At 37.9% G+C, this 7292-nt stretch overlaps 2 pseudogenes; both read left to right on the top strand.

Annotated features, from left to right (window-relative positions):
* Positions 1-3268: 3268 nt before the first annotated feature.
* LOC131859033 (NAD(P)H-quinone oxidoreductase subunit H, chloroplastic-like) lies at positions 3269-3984 on the top strand (annotated as a pseudogene).
* Positions 3985-4666: 682 nt separating this feature from the next.
* LOC131859034 (photosystem I P700 chlorophyll a apoprotein A2-like) lies at positions 4667-5958 on the top strand (annotated as a pseudogene).
* Positions 5959-7292: the final 1334 nt, after the last annotated feature.

Genomic DNA, 7292 nt, shown 5'->3' on the forward strand with positions numbered 1-7292 from the left:
AGGGTGATAAAATGGAACCTGATAAGATCAACACTACCATACTATCAAACACCTTCCTTTTTCAAGAAGAAGCACCAACATATCTTGAACCTCCAGTATACGATGCACAAGCATTCCAAAATACAAGGAGTCCTTACAACTTGATGAATCACGCTAAAGCACCTCTAACGAAGCCGACATCACCTAAAGACAGATAGATTCTGGTGCAGAGCACCTTCTCCTACACCTCTATTTCAAGCACATGGTGGTGTCTATATGTTCATTTTTGATGTAATAATGGGTTGGATCAATGATCACCCTTAATGTAATCGAGTGCCTATTTGTATGGTCAATAATCTCTTGGGTAAGCATATAAACCTAGAGGTCTATTAGGCCATGAAGGCTTGGAATTTGGATTTTCAATGTTGGTGTATCTAGGATGTTGTCATAGGTGTTTGGAGTCTAAAAATGAAAAATAATTACCTTGGATGTGTTTCCATAAGGTCTAAGTGGTTAATAACCAATGTTGTCCTAAGTTGCAAAATGTTGCATTTGTTGTCAAGCAACTTTTCAAAGTTGTCGGTAGGATGCCAACTACTTCTCCAATGGTCCTAACTATTCAAAAGTTGGTTATGGACATTGGAAAAGGTTGATATATGCTTGGACAACTGTGGGAAAGAGAGAGTAGAAAGTATTGTAAAGTTTGGTGGAGAAAGTGAATAGAATAAGTCTGATTTTGCCATAACAGTAACATTTTTTCATATAGGGTGTGATTTCCACTGATGAAATTTTGATTTGATTAGAAAGAGCCTTGAAATACCCTTCCAATGCATTTGGTCTGACCTCTTGAAGTGAATTTTAGTGGAAGTTATAAGCATTTTACCCTCTGCAGGTCTGAAACCCTCCATTTTCAAGGGTTACAATGCAAATGGGACCCTAACTTGCAATCTACTCATTGGGATCTGATGGCCATTGGTAGAATGAAATTTAGGGGCATGTATTTTGAGATTCTAAAGGGGTGAGGTCAGAGTAGTTGGTTGGTAACCTTACCACCAAGCCCTACTCTAAATTGTTTGAGGGTTTAGATTAAAATAGATGAGTTTCATTGAGCATACTATGAGTAATGATGAGATGATGAGTTGAATTGATGGAATTGGAGTATTTAGACATAGAAGAAACCTCCTGAAGAGTTGGAACCTTCCTGTGATCCCATTCTCATATACCTCCTTTGTAAAACTGGTCTAACTTGATCAATTAGGCCTGTGACCCAAGTAGGTGTTGAAGAGTGAAGGAATAGGGTAGAATTCCAATATTTTGGAATCTGATAGTAATCCCAAAAGAGTGTCTAAAACCTAAAGTTGTTTAGGGTGTTGTTTGGTATAATTTGGAGAAAAATCCAAAAAGACAGTGAAATAGGTCTACTAACCCATAGGCCTGTCTAAGCCTCAAAAGCCAATACTTACCTTGTGCTCCAAAATAGCATTGTGGGAGATCTTGATAGGTCTTAGGAAGTGTGTAGAAGTGTTGTGCCATCCCTTATTAGGGGTAAGAGTCTGATTTCACATTTGAGTTGTGATTGTAGCCTTGAGAGAGACTCAAGGTAAAGAAGGCCAAGGTGTGTAGGTGGCTTTATCACCCTACTGTTGCCAACCTCTACATTAGGTGGTATCAGAGCATCATAAGAGCCTTGGGGTAGAATAAGAAATGGAAGATGCAATAGAGAATAGTGAGGAGATTCCCACTCGACCCATGACAAACATGGATTTTATCAAGATAGTGAGGGAGTAGGCGACCAAGAATAAAAAGATGGAGGAGGAGATAGAAAGGTTGAAGAAAGATCAAGCAGGCAAGGGAGTTGCATAAGCATTTGATGGAGAAGGAGAATAGGAAGAAGAGAGACTATTGATGCCAGCAGATCAAAGGCAATTTTTTGAAGCCCTCGATAGTGTAGGAAGAAGAGACAATAGAGCAGAACTACCTACATTCTCTAGAAAGATGAATTTAGGAGAGTGTGTGGATTGGATAGAAGCATGATCAATTATTTTGAATTTGAAGAGGTACCTGAAAACCAAAGGGTGAAAGTGGCTAAATCCAAAATGAAAGGTCCAGCTCTTAGTTGGTGAAACTTTCTACAAAATGAAAGAGATGAAGAAAGAAAAGACCTATAACCTCATGGAAGAAGATGGAGATAGAGATCAAAAGGCAGTTTGTACCTAAGGACTATGAGATAATCTTACACATGAGATTACAAACCCTAAGGCAAATGGATTTGGATGTTAGTACTTACACTGAGGAGTTTCACAGGATGACCCTCAAAGAAAAGATGCCAGAAAGTGAGACACAAAAGCTAGCAAGGTACATGAATGGTCTTAAGTTCAGTATTCAAGATGAACTAAGTTTGTTCAACACTGAATCAGTGCACAAGTGTTTTCAGATGGCACTTAGAATTGAGAAGATCCAAAAAAGGAGAGGAGAACACAATAATAGAGGAAAGGGTGTAGGTTTCAGAGGAAAAGGTAGATTCAATGGAAGAGAATCATCTCCTAAACCCCAAGGAGAGTCCAACCATCAGGAACAAGAGGGAGAATCAGGGAACAAGATGCATAGCAATGAGGGTTTGCTTCAAAAAGACATCATGATTATGGGAATGTACATGCAGTAGAAAAATTACATCAATTGATTGAGGTATGGCATGCTACCAGTGAATATTTGAGATGAGAAATGAATCCAAATTTTAGGATGACTGATCCTCTTAATCCAGTACATATGATGTCCTTTTCAGGAGCTAGAGGAAGTACATCCCAGGTTCACCAATTAGTAGGTATGAGAGGATTAATGTAAAATCCTTGAGGAAAAATTGTTGATCTACCCATTCAAGGGAATTTCCGCGAAGGACTTTCTTTAACGGAATATATTATTTCATGTTACGGTGCTCGTAAAGGAGTTGTGGATACTTCTATACGAACAACAAATGCTAGATACCTCACATGTAGACTTGTTGAAGTAGCACAACACCTCGTTGTACATAAAGTAGATTGTGGTACTATCCAAGGTCTTTTTGTAAATCTCATTCAAGATCGAGAAACAATCAAAAATAAATTTGTTCTACAAACACTAATTTGTCATGTATTAGTAGACAATGTATATATACATGGGAGATGTATTGCCATGTACAATGAAGATATTGAAATTAAACTTGCCAATCAATTATATTATTTCCAAGTACAACCAATATATATAAGAACCCCTTTTACTTGCAAAAGTATATATTGGATTTGTCAATTATGTTATGGTCGGATGTATTGGAGGAGTAGTTGTAGATTTACCCTACGGTTGGATAGATGGCTGCTTAGACTTTTGCTATTATTTCTTCCCAAAAGTGATAGAATATGAAAGGCTTATTACACGCAATCCTATCTTTTTGAAACGAGTTGAGGGAGTAGGCATTCTTAGTAGAGGAGAAGCAATAGATTGGAGTTTATCAGGACCCATGCTACGAGCTTCCGAAATCCAATGGGATCTTCCTAAAGTGGATCATTATGAATGCTACGATGAATTGGATTGGGAAATCCAATGGCAAAAAGAAGGAGATTCATTAGCTCGTTATTTGCTTCGAATCGAGGAAATGAAAGAATCTATAAAAATAATTAGACAGGCCCTAGAAGTAATTCCGGGAGGTCCCTATGAGAATTTAGAGGTTTGAAGTTTAAATAAGGGAAAAGATTCACAATGGAACGATTTCAAATCTCGATTTATTAGTAAAAAACCTTCCCCTACTTTTGAGTTATCAAAACAAGAACATTACGTGAGAGTAGAAGCTCCCAAGGGGGAACTAGGAATTTTTTTATAGGAGATGATAATATTTTTCCCTGGAGATGGAAAATTCGACCACCTAGTTTTATTAATTTGCAGATCCCTCCTCAACTAGTTAAAAGGATGAAATTAGCTGATATCATGATGATTTTGGGTAGTATAGATATCATTATGGGAGATGTTGATCATTAAAATGGTTATATTCATGCATTTACTATCCATGTGACTGTATTAATATTACTATAAGGTGTTTTATTTTCTCGCAGTTCTCATTTAATACCCGATAAAGCGAATCTTGGTTTTCATTTTCCTTGCGATGGGTCTGGTAGAGGAGGAACATGTCAAGTATCTACCTGGGATCATGTCTTCCTAGGATTATTCTGGATGTACAATGCAATTTTGGTAGTAATATTTCATTTTAGTTGGAAAATGCAGTCTGATGTTTGGGGTAGTATAAGTGATTAGGGAGTGGTAACTCATATTATAGGAGGAAACTTTGCATAGAGTTCCATTACAATTAATGGGTGGCTTCATGACTTTCTATGGGCACAAGCTTCTCAAGTAATCCAATCTTGCGGTTCTTCATTATCTGCGTATGGCCTTTTATTCTTAGGTGCTCATTTCGTTTGGGCCTTTAGTTTAATGTTCCTATTTAGTGGTCGTGGATATTGGCAAGAACTTATTGAATCTATTGTTTGGGCTCATAATAAATTAAAAGTTGCTCATGCTATCTAGCCAAGAGCCTTGAGTATTGTCCAAGGACGTGCTGTAGGAGTAGCTCATTACCTTCTGGGTGGAATCATCACAACATGGGCATTCTTCCTAGGAAGAATTATTGCAATAGGATAATGACTAGGAGGATTTGAAAAGCATTATGGCATCAAGATTTCCAAAGTTCAGCCAAGGCTTGGCCCAAGACCCAACTACTCATCATATTTGGTTTGGTATTGCTACTGCACATGACTTTGAGAGTCATGATGATATTACCAAAGAGCATCTTTGTCAAAAGATTTTTGCTTCTCACTTTGGTCAGTTAGCTATAATCTTTCTGTGGACCTCTGGTAATTTGTTCCACATAGCTTGGCAAGGCAATTTCAAAGCATGGGTCCGCGACCCCTTACATGTAAGACCTGTTTCTCATGCAATTTGGGATCCTCATTTTGGTCAACTAGCTGTAGAAGCCTTTACCTGAGGAGGTGCCCCCAGTCTGATCAATATTGCTTATTCTGGTGTTTATCAGTGGTGGTATACAATTGGCTTACACACTAATGAAATCTTTATACTAGAGCTCTTTTCTTGCTATTTCTTTCTGCTCTCTTTTTAACAGCGGGTTGGTTGCATCTACAACCTCAATGGAAACCAAGTGTTTCATGGTTTAAAAATGTCGAATCTCGTCTCAATCATCATTTGTCAGGGCTTTTTGGAGTCAGTTCTTTGGCTTGGACAGGGCATTTAGTTCATGTCGCTATTCCTAAATCAAGAGGAGAACACATAAGATGGGATAATTTTTTAGATGTATTACCACATTCAGAAGGGTTGGAACCACCTTTTATAGGTCAGTGGAATCTTTATGCTCAAAATCCTGATTCCAGTAGTCATTTATTTGGTACTATTAAAGGGGCGGGAACTGCTATTCTAACTCTTCTCGGGGGATTTCACCCACAAACACAAAGTTTGTGGCTAACTAATATCATGCATCATCATTTAGCTATTGCATTTGTGTTTTTTATTTCCGGTCATATGTATAGAACCAACTTTGGGATTGGACACAATATAAAAGATATTTTGGAAGCACATGTTCCTCTGAAAGGCTTATTAGGACATGGGCATAAGGGTCTTTACAACACAATCAATAATTCTCTTCACTTTCAATTAGGTCTTTCTCTAGCTTCTTTGGGAGTTGTTACTTCCTTGGTAGCTCAACACATGTATTCTTTACCTGCCTATGCATTCATAGCACAAGATTTTACTACCCAAGCTGCATTGTATACTCATCATCAATACATTGCCGGATTCATTATGACAGGGGAATTTGCTCATGGAGTTATATTTCTCATTAGAGATTATAATCCATAACAGAATAAGGATAATGTATTGGCGAGAATGTTGGAGCATAAGGAAGCCATAAGGACAAATAAAAAGCCCTTATCTATACCCATATTGTGATATGCATTTGCAGCTGTAGAAAGAAGTACTTTTAATATGGGATAACATGATCTATGAGGCATCCAATTCAGTATTGAAAATGCCTCCATATAGGTACAACCACAAAGTTGATGAGCTACTCTACGTGCTTTATTAGAAGACATACATACATGTTTAGCTACAACTCGTATTTTTCTAGTCGAAGCCCTATTTATAAATTTCATCATCATCCTCCACAATGAATTAATGTATACTATTTACAACAATACTTTTTATCGTTTCTCTCTTTTATTTTATTTTAGTTTTTTCATTTTTCATTTTTTTATCATTTTTTGCATGTCCCTGGAAAATGGAAGTAGGTACAAATTCTCCTAGAGGTAACTTTAGAGGAAGGAGGGGAAATGGTAGAGGACCTAGTGTCTTCACTATTAGGTGCATTTCATGCAACCAAGTTGGGCATCAACCATTCAGATGTCCTGAGAAGCTAAGCAATGGTAGCCAAGGAGGTGATAGGAGAGCGCATTTAATACAAGAAGAAAATAGTCAAAGCATGACCTCCTACCACACATCAACTTCAAGGTCTATAGATCCAGAGCAAGGAGAACTCTTGATGATCAATAGGACCCTCTTGAAAGTGACAACCATCAAAGAACCACCTTAGAGGAATAATCTTTTCAAAACCTCCTGCAAGGTACAAGGCAAGGTATGCAAAGTCATTGTGGACTCAGGGTCCATAGATAACATAGCTTCTGTTGAAATGGTTACTAAGCTTAACTTGCAAAGAATACCTCATCCCCATCCCTATAAAGTGTCTTGGTTGAACAAAGGTCAACAAGCCCAAATTAGTGAGCAAGTTTGGATAGAATTTTCAATAGGTGAATAAAAGAATAGGGTGTTGTGTGATTTAGTAGAAATGGATGCCTGTCATCTGCTACTAGGCAGGACTTGTCAATATGATGTAGATGCTAGGCATGAGGGAAGGAAGAATGTTTACACCATCACCAAGAATGGGGTGAACTTCACTATGACACCTCTTCCGGATGATAGTAAGGATAATCACATTATGACTAGTGTCATGCTAGTGGATGAGAGGGAGTTCATGAAGGGTTTGAAGGAGAAGGATACTCCTTGTTTTGCAATAGTTCTCAAGCCTAAGACTAAACCTAAGAAGAAGCCTAAGAACCAAGAGACAGAAATGAGAGTAGGTCCTAAAGAGGTTCAAAATCTGCTAGACTGGTATAAGGGGATAGTTGAAGACAGTACAACAAATTCCTTACCCCCTCAAAGGGAAATCAGTCATTGTATTGACCTCATACCAAGTGGTACACTACCCAATAAGGCAACATACAAGCTTA

Source organism: Cryptomeria japonica, chromosome 10 (assembly GCF_030272615.1).
Source record: "Cryptomeria japonica chromosome 10, Sugi_1.0, whole genome shotgun sequence".
Classification (NCBI taxonomy): Eukaryota; Viridiplantae; Streptophyta; class Pinopsida; order Cupressales; family Cupressaceae; genus Cryptomeria; species Cryptomeria japonica.